This window comes from Rhagoletis pomonella, unplaced genomic scaffold (genome assembly GCF_013731165.1).
Source record: "Rhagoletis pomonella isolate Grant_MI unplaced genomic scaffold, Rhpom_1.0 Rhpom_scaffold_00004, whole genome shotgun sequence".
NCBI lineage: Eukaryota > Metazoa > Arthropoda > Insecta > Diptera > Tephritidae > Rhagoletis > Rhagoletis pomonella.
The window spans coordinates 7,462,774-7,469,227 of NW_023458558.1; the positions used below are offsets into that span (position 1 = coordinate 7,462,774).

At 36.0% G+C, this 6,454-nt stretch overlaps 1 non-coding gene across 1 annotated transcript; it reads right to left on the minus strand.

Moving 5' to 3' along the window:
- Nucleotides 1-924: 924 nt before the first annotated feature.
- On the minus strand, nt 925-997 carry Trnaf-gaa. Its single transcript has one exon. It is a non-coding gene; the product is annotated as a tRNA-Phe (tRNA).
- Nucleotides 998-6,454: the final 5,457 nt, after the last annotated feature.

A 6,454-nucleotide genomic window follows, 5' to 3' on the forward strand; every position in this document is an offset into this window, starting at 1 on the left:
CTTTTCCTTTATATGGTTATATTTTTTATTCAGTTTACAACAGTAAAATACACTACAGAATAATAATTTTTAACCAGATAACCTGATAACCAGGCAAGTGTGAACAACCACCTTGATTTTCAAGAATTCTATAACATTTCCACGGAAAATGGTTTGTCCCCATATAAAATACACGGAAAACTTTGAGGGCTTTGAGCGACCTTTAAATATTTTTTTAATTCAAAATAAAAAAAAAACAGGGTTCTATTTTTTTCGGTATATAACAATCCTAGGGATAAGAGGATTAAAATTCCGACTTTACTTTTTCACAAGCATTTTTGGACCACCCTAGTGTACATATATTTGTAAGTAAATACAATGTGCGGACTTTTATGAAATCGGGTTGCCGCGGGTGCCCGAAACAGCCCAGAAAACGTTCCTCACGGTAGACAAATGAGTAATAGAGAGCGAATACCTTCCACTTTTGGATCGTAAATGTCTTCTTCTTCGTGCCCGAAACAGCCCGGACTTTTTTCCGGGCAGAAATATGCAAGAAGTCAATATGAAATAACAGCTGTTGTTTGTTTACATCCGATAGAAAATTTTGTAAAAAACAAAAATGGCAAATAGCACTAAAAGTTCAGAAATGTAAATTGTTGCTAACTTTTAATATAGCTAATATTAAATAAATATCATTGTTCGGAACTGATTTGTTGTTTCCGGGTACGAAAAGTGGTTGTTTGCGTTCCTCACTCACGCTCTGGGCACTTTTGGCACGGGTTGACACATTTTTGACACTTGTGAGACAGTAACTTGGCGTGTGGAACAAACCTATTTTCCTGTTTTTCGTACAAACTTCTGATATTTTATTTACATCACTTTTCTCCTTCGGTGTTGCATAAAATATTTCATTAAAAAAAAAAATAGGTTACAAAAAACTTCGTTTGCCGAAACCCGGGATTGAACCGGGGACCTTTAGATCTTCAGTCTAACGCTCTCCCAACTGAGCTATTTCGGCGCTTGTATCGACGCTGTCTAATGCGCTACTTGTATTTACACAAATTTACATACAAACTAAATTATATACATACATACATATACACTTGCGGTGAACAATTTTGTTAGTTCTGGTTCATGTGAATATAAAGATACCTAGATATACATATATGCATGTATGTACATAAATAAAAGTACATATGTGGTATAACTTATTTTTGTTTTTGTTTTTGTTTTTATTTATAAATATTTCATGTCGACTAGCGATGAAGCACACAAGGCAGATTTGCTTGTTGTTAGTGGTTGTCAAAGAAATTATTTATACTGCGAGCGAGCATTCATATCTATGTACATACATACATATATATGTAGTATTAATTTTGATTATGATTATCTGACATAATATATATGTACATGCCCTGCAGAAAAAAATTATCAATTGACAGAAAAATAACCCACTTTCAGTTAGCTTTTTTGTGGAATTTCTATAAAATTTAAAACTTGTAGTTAACTACAAAAAGCGAACTTGAAACTACGAGTAGTTGAAAAGTAATACAGGAGTCGTGCAGACGTAAACGGGATATTGTTTTCTTTACACAAGTTTCTATTTAAATATTCTCATACTAATTTCACTTTGAATGCACTTCTTTTCCGCACTTCGCAAATACTTTTTCGAATTCAGGACAAATAAAAATTTGAAGCTATGTTCGACGGAATTCGATTATGGGATCATCTATAGCAGAATAAATATATAAACAAATGTGTAATGTAATATGTAAAGTCAATAAAGTGAATAAACAAGAAAAGAAATATTGTTTTTTCTATTGATATTTTGTGTCCAAAAGTAGTTAATTGCAGTTGCTAGTTGACACCACCTAACGCGGCCATTTCCATAGAAGTATAGTTAGCTTACTTCAAAAAATATGCAGCTAATAGTGACCTTTAATTTCCTTACCAATCTTTAAATTAACTTATAATCAGAAACATTTCCTGCAGGCTATGTGTAGGTGTTTGCTTAAATGTATAGAGTGATTACAAGTATGTATAAAGTATGCGCTTTTTAAACTTTTTGTTTTATTAAATAATACAAGTTTGGAAAAAATTTTTATTTGTTTTTATACATCGCAAAGGAAAATATAGTAAATTTAAGTTTTCATACAATTATTGGAAAATAGTTTTATGCGTAGAAATGTCATTATTTCAAAAATATCCATGAGATGAAAGCTATGATGCAGATCTTTTCAAACCATACTTTGACTTATTTTCTCCTCCGTATAAAAAGGAAACTTTCGGAAAAATAAAGACTCCTCGAGGTATCTTCAACTTTCAAAGGACACGCAATCACAGCAAAATATTTGGATGGCCAAGTAGCTACTTTCTCCGTGAGGCATTCTAATTAGGGATGTTGAAAAAACATTGGCACATCAAAAATATCGATGTTTTGCTTCGATACATCAATGTTTTATGTAAACTGACTTCTCTAGTACATGGAAAGGCCAAATATCGCTTTGTCTGAAGTTCAAAGAAAGCAAGATGCAGTCATAAAATTTTAGTTTCAATTGGCTTGATTTTTAATATTTTTCTTAGGCTGACTTGCACTTTGTTGCGCTAAAATTTTATGAGCTACAAAACTACATACCCAAAAATTTTCTAAAGACTAAAAAGTTCAAAATATTGATGAAACTTTTGTTAAATTTTTCTAAATTTTGTAAAAAGTTCAAAACATTGGTTTACATGGTTATAAGGGCTGTTTCCAGCTCTCAAGAAAAACGAAAAATTCATTTAAAATTACGCACAAGAAATGGAAAGAAAATTTTCTTTTATTGGAAATTTGCACTTAAATTTCAATATTTCTAATCAGAATCTTTGGAAAAAAATTTTGTATGTAGTTTTGCAGCCCATTTAATTTTACTCTAATGAAGTGCAGGTTTTAAGCTGCTAAAAAAAAATCCCTTTGATTTTTGGCATTTTTTTTTTGCTGACAGGGTCCTTCCTCTATGTATATAAAAGAAAATTGTTGAACATACTTTGTACCATTTAGACCAAAAAAAAAAAAATCTCAGAAATCAACGGGATTTTTCAACAACTTAGGACTTGCTCTTCGTTATACCAGAGTTAAATGGGCTACGAAATTGCATACCAAATTTTTTTTCTAAAGACTCTGATTAAAAATTTTGAAATTTTGGTGAAACTTGGAGAATTATTAAAATTTGTTTACAAAAGATTATATGAAAAAAAAGAATATTTTAAAACCCCTCCCGAAAAAAAATATTGGGTTCGCCCCTGCTGTGAGATCATAAGATCATTATGGCCGCTGCTTAGTAGGAAAAATACCAGGGACATACTGAAACTCATTAGATCTGCAGTAAGAGTCCTCACCGGCGTCTGCACAGGACACTATGCTGTAGCACCAATGCTTCAACGGTGGCGAATACCAACAAGTGCTCTCTGCATGCCATGACGAGGATGAGGAAGAGTCAGTTGACCACTTTCTGTGCCGATGTCCAGTTATACAGACGAAGCGTCTCAAGCGCTTGGATTCACGTTTCTTCAACAGTCTGGGCGAAATAGTGGAGTTGGAACTGTTGGATCTCGTCGGCTTCATTAGGGATAGAAATTGATTCAGTACAATAATGACTTGAAGCTACTCTCTCGGTTATGGATAGGTGTCTCCTCTTGGCACTCGCTTGAAGAGGGCACTCACAATGGACCACTCTGCCTCCATGTGAAAGTTTGGAATATTTCATTTCTGAGATAGGTCGATCTTCCACTCAGCCGTCGATATACATTTCACCCTATGTGTACATATGTATGTTTGTATACACCTGGGAACACCCCCCAAACGTAGGGCTTACCTATAGGCGTTAGGTCTGACATATGTATATATTTCTGTCCATATGTACAAGTATATTGGAGAAGCAACAAGAACAACAGCAAATACAATAGCAACTAAATTGCTATTATGAATAACCACAATTACCAAAGTTACAAGTCTGTATGCTACGCAAAAAAAAAAAACAAGCCTTAACGATAACAACTCAAATAATCACTAGCAACAACAAAACACAATTCTGCGAGAGCAACAAAAAACAAAAAATGAGGAGAAAACGACCAACAGCTGTAAAGCATAAGAAGAATATCACCAACAGAAGAGCAACACCCGAACCTGATGTGCAACAAAGTACTTCGATGAGAATACTTACAACTCCTCGACTCGACGGACGCCCAACCGTGGATTCCAGCACATTCGCGTTGTTGTAAAATGATCGCAGCCAAAGTGTACATATCACCAGGTTGCTGTTGTTGTTGTTGTTGTTGGGGCTGCCGGTGCCATCTATCCGAGGTGCTGGTAGAGCCGGCAGCGCCATTTATTTATTTATATGTACGTATGTATATACATGCTTACATATATGTATTATTACTTAGTACACATGGGCATATAGCTAAATGTATGTTTGCATATTTACTATATACACATGTATATATATATATATATACACGTACATACATGTGCCTTGTGGTCGGGCAAACAGTCTCAAACACAAATCTCTAGGAGTTACATAGCTTTTTTTTACTATTTCTAATATTGCCGCTGCGGCTTTTGCTGCTTCCCCGAGCTTGGCGGTCATTGCCCCGTCGTGACGTCACCGGTTCAATGGCAAAATGTGACCCAGATTGTCTGTGGCTGCACAACTGCCGCCTTGTGATGATCACAGCTCAGCTCGAAGCAACTCAAGTGGTGTGTGGTTGGGCCTAGTCCAGCATGCCCGTCAAGCAAATACGATCTCACGATCACTCATATGTACATGCAGAAACACACATACCCACACAAATACCTATATTTTTGCTGTAGATGGGCAGCGAAGTAGAGCCCGTTCTTCCGCAGAGCGCCATTTATGGGTTCATCTCTGCATGTGATTTAAAAATTGTTCAGTGTGTTGTATCCAGTGTTGCCACAGACAAACTTTTTTTCCTACCAAAATCAAACAAAACCTGCCGAAATTTTCTTCGAGTTTCTAATATTTTTAATAAATGTCAAGCTTATTAAAAATGTAGATAACTTACATTTAGTAAAACAAAAACACAGCTATACGAACGCACCGGTGAAATATTCGTGTAAACACGGTTACTAAAATGTTTGGAGATACATATTTTCTATTTTTTGCAAATAACTAATAATCATTGTCACGGAACCTACCAAAATCCAATAATCTAGCCTACTAATCCACCAAAGGGGAAAACCCCGACCAGTTTTGATAGGAAAAGTCCAAGTGTGGCAACACTTGTTGTATCATTTCCGAGTCAACACTTTTTACTTTAAGAACTTGTTGCAGCACACCAAAGAGAGCGTATCTATCGTTGGCTCCATCACTACAATAGCACGGGTTGTGGCGTTCAGCCCACTCTATTGCGCCTCTTCCGCGTGGGGGGAAAGTGAGCACAACAAGAAAGTTCGTTACTTGTTTTGGCAGCGCGAGAGAGTGAGCATTTGCGACGTGATCGTGTGCTGCATCCGTGGTCTTTGGTTCGAAGTGGTTCAATGCTCAAATCATATTCGAACCAAGGGAATGGATGTCGCGCTAACCAGCAACCAACACAGAGCCACTATGCTGACAGCAGTGTTCGATAACAAAACGTTTTTATGACTTAACAAATGCCAGCAATAATGAAGAGCCTTTATTGCCTCCGCCTGCGATGAGTGTTGGTTTGAAAGTTTTCATCTCTTCCGTTTTTTCAATTTCGAACGATTTGTTTACAAACTGCCGATACACTCTCTACCATGCTCTCTAGCCTCAAACATGTAAGCGTACCAAGGTATACACCAGGGATGTTGCGAATATTTGCATGCGAATTCGTTATGCGAATTATTCGCATCATTTTACACATTCGCATTCGACATTGAATTGAGCGCTCCACCAGCAGGCATACGGGCTTATATACGAGCCTCTAAGAAATCGCCTCATGGGAGAAAAGGCAGCAAAATTATTTTTTTTTAAATATAATGTGCCCCCTTTTGACCTTTGACTACTAGATTAAACCAGTGTATAGGTTAAGCCCTCGTTAAATGTTCAAATAGTTTACAAAAGTAATAAAAACGATGACTTAAGTTGATTATAGCTTTTTGAATGTTATTCCTAACATTCGCATTGGCACATTCGCATTCCGAAAATTCGCATTTGCGAATGTGGAAAATATGGCATTCGAAACATCGCTAATATACACAATAGAGGAGAGCGCTGTAATTTGTGAACATTTAATGCGGCGATTACGAAAATGTAATGAATCGTTTATTTCGGTTAAAAAAAAAAACATTTAGGGCTCTTACTTACGAGTCGATTTTAATTGAGGCAGTAAAGACAGTTTTTCATAAGTGGACTGGGTATAGTAGAGATCACAAAAAGGTAAGCACCTTCAAAATCACAAGACTATTTAGAAAGATTTGTGTTTTATTATTGCTTTCAGAAGTTGCGCGTACAAA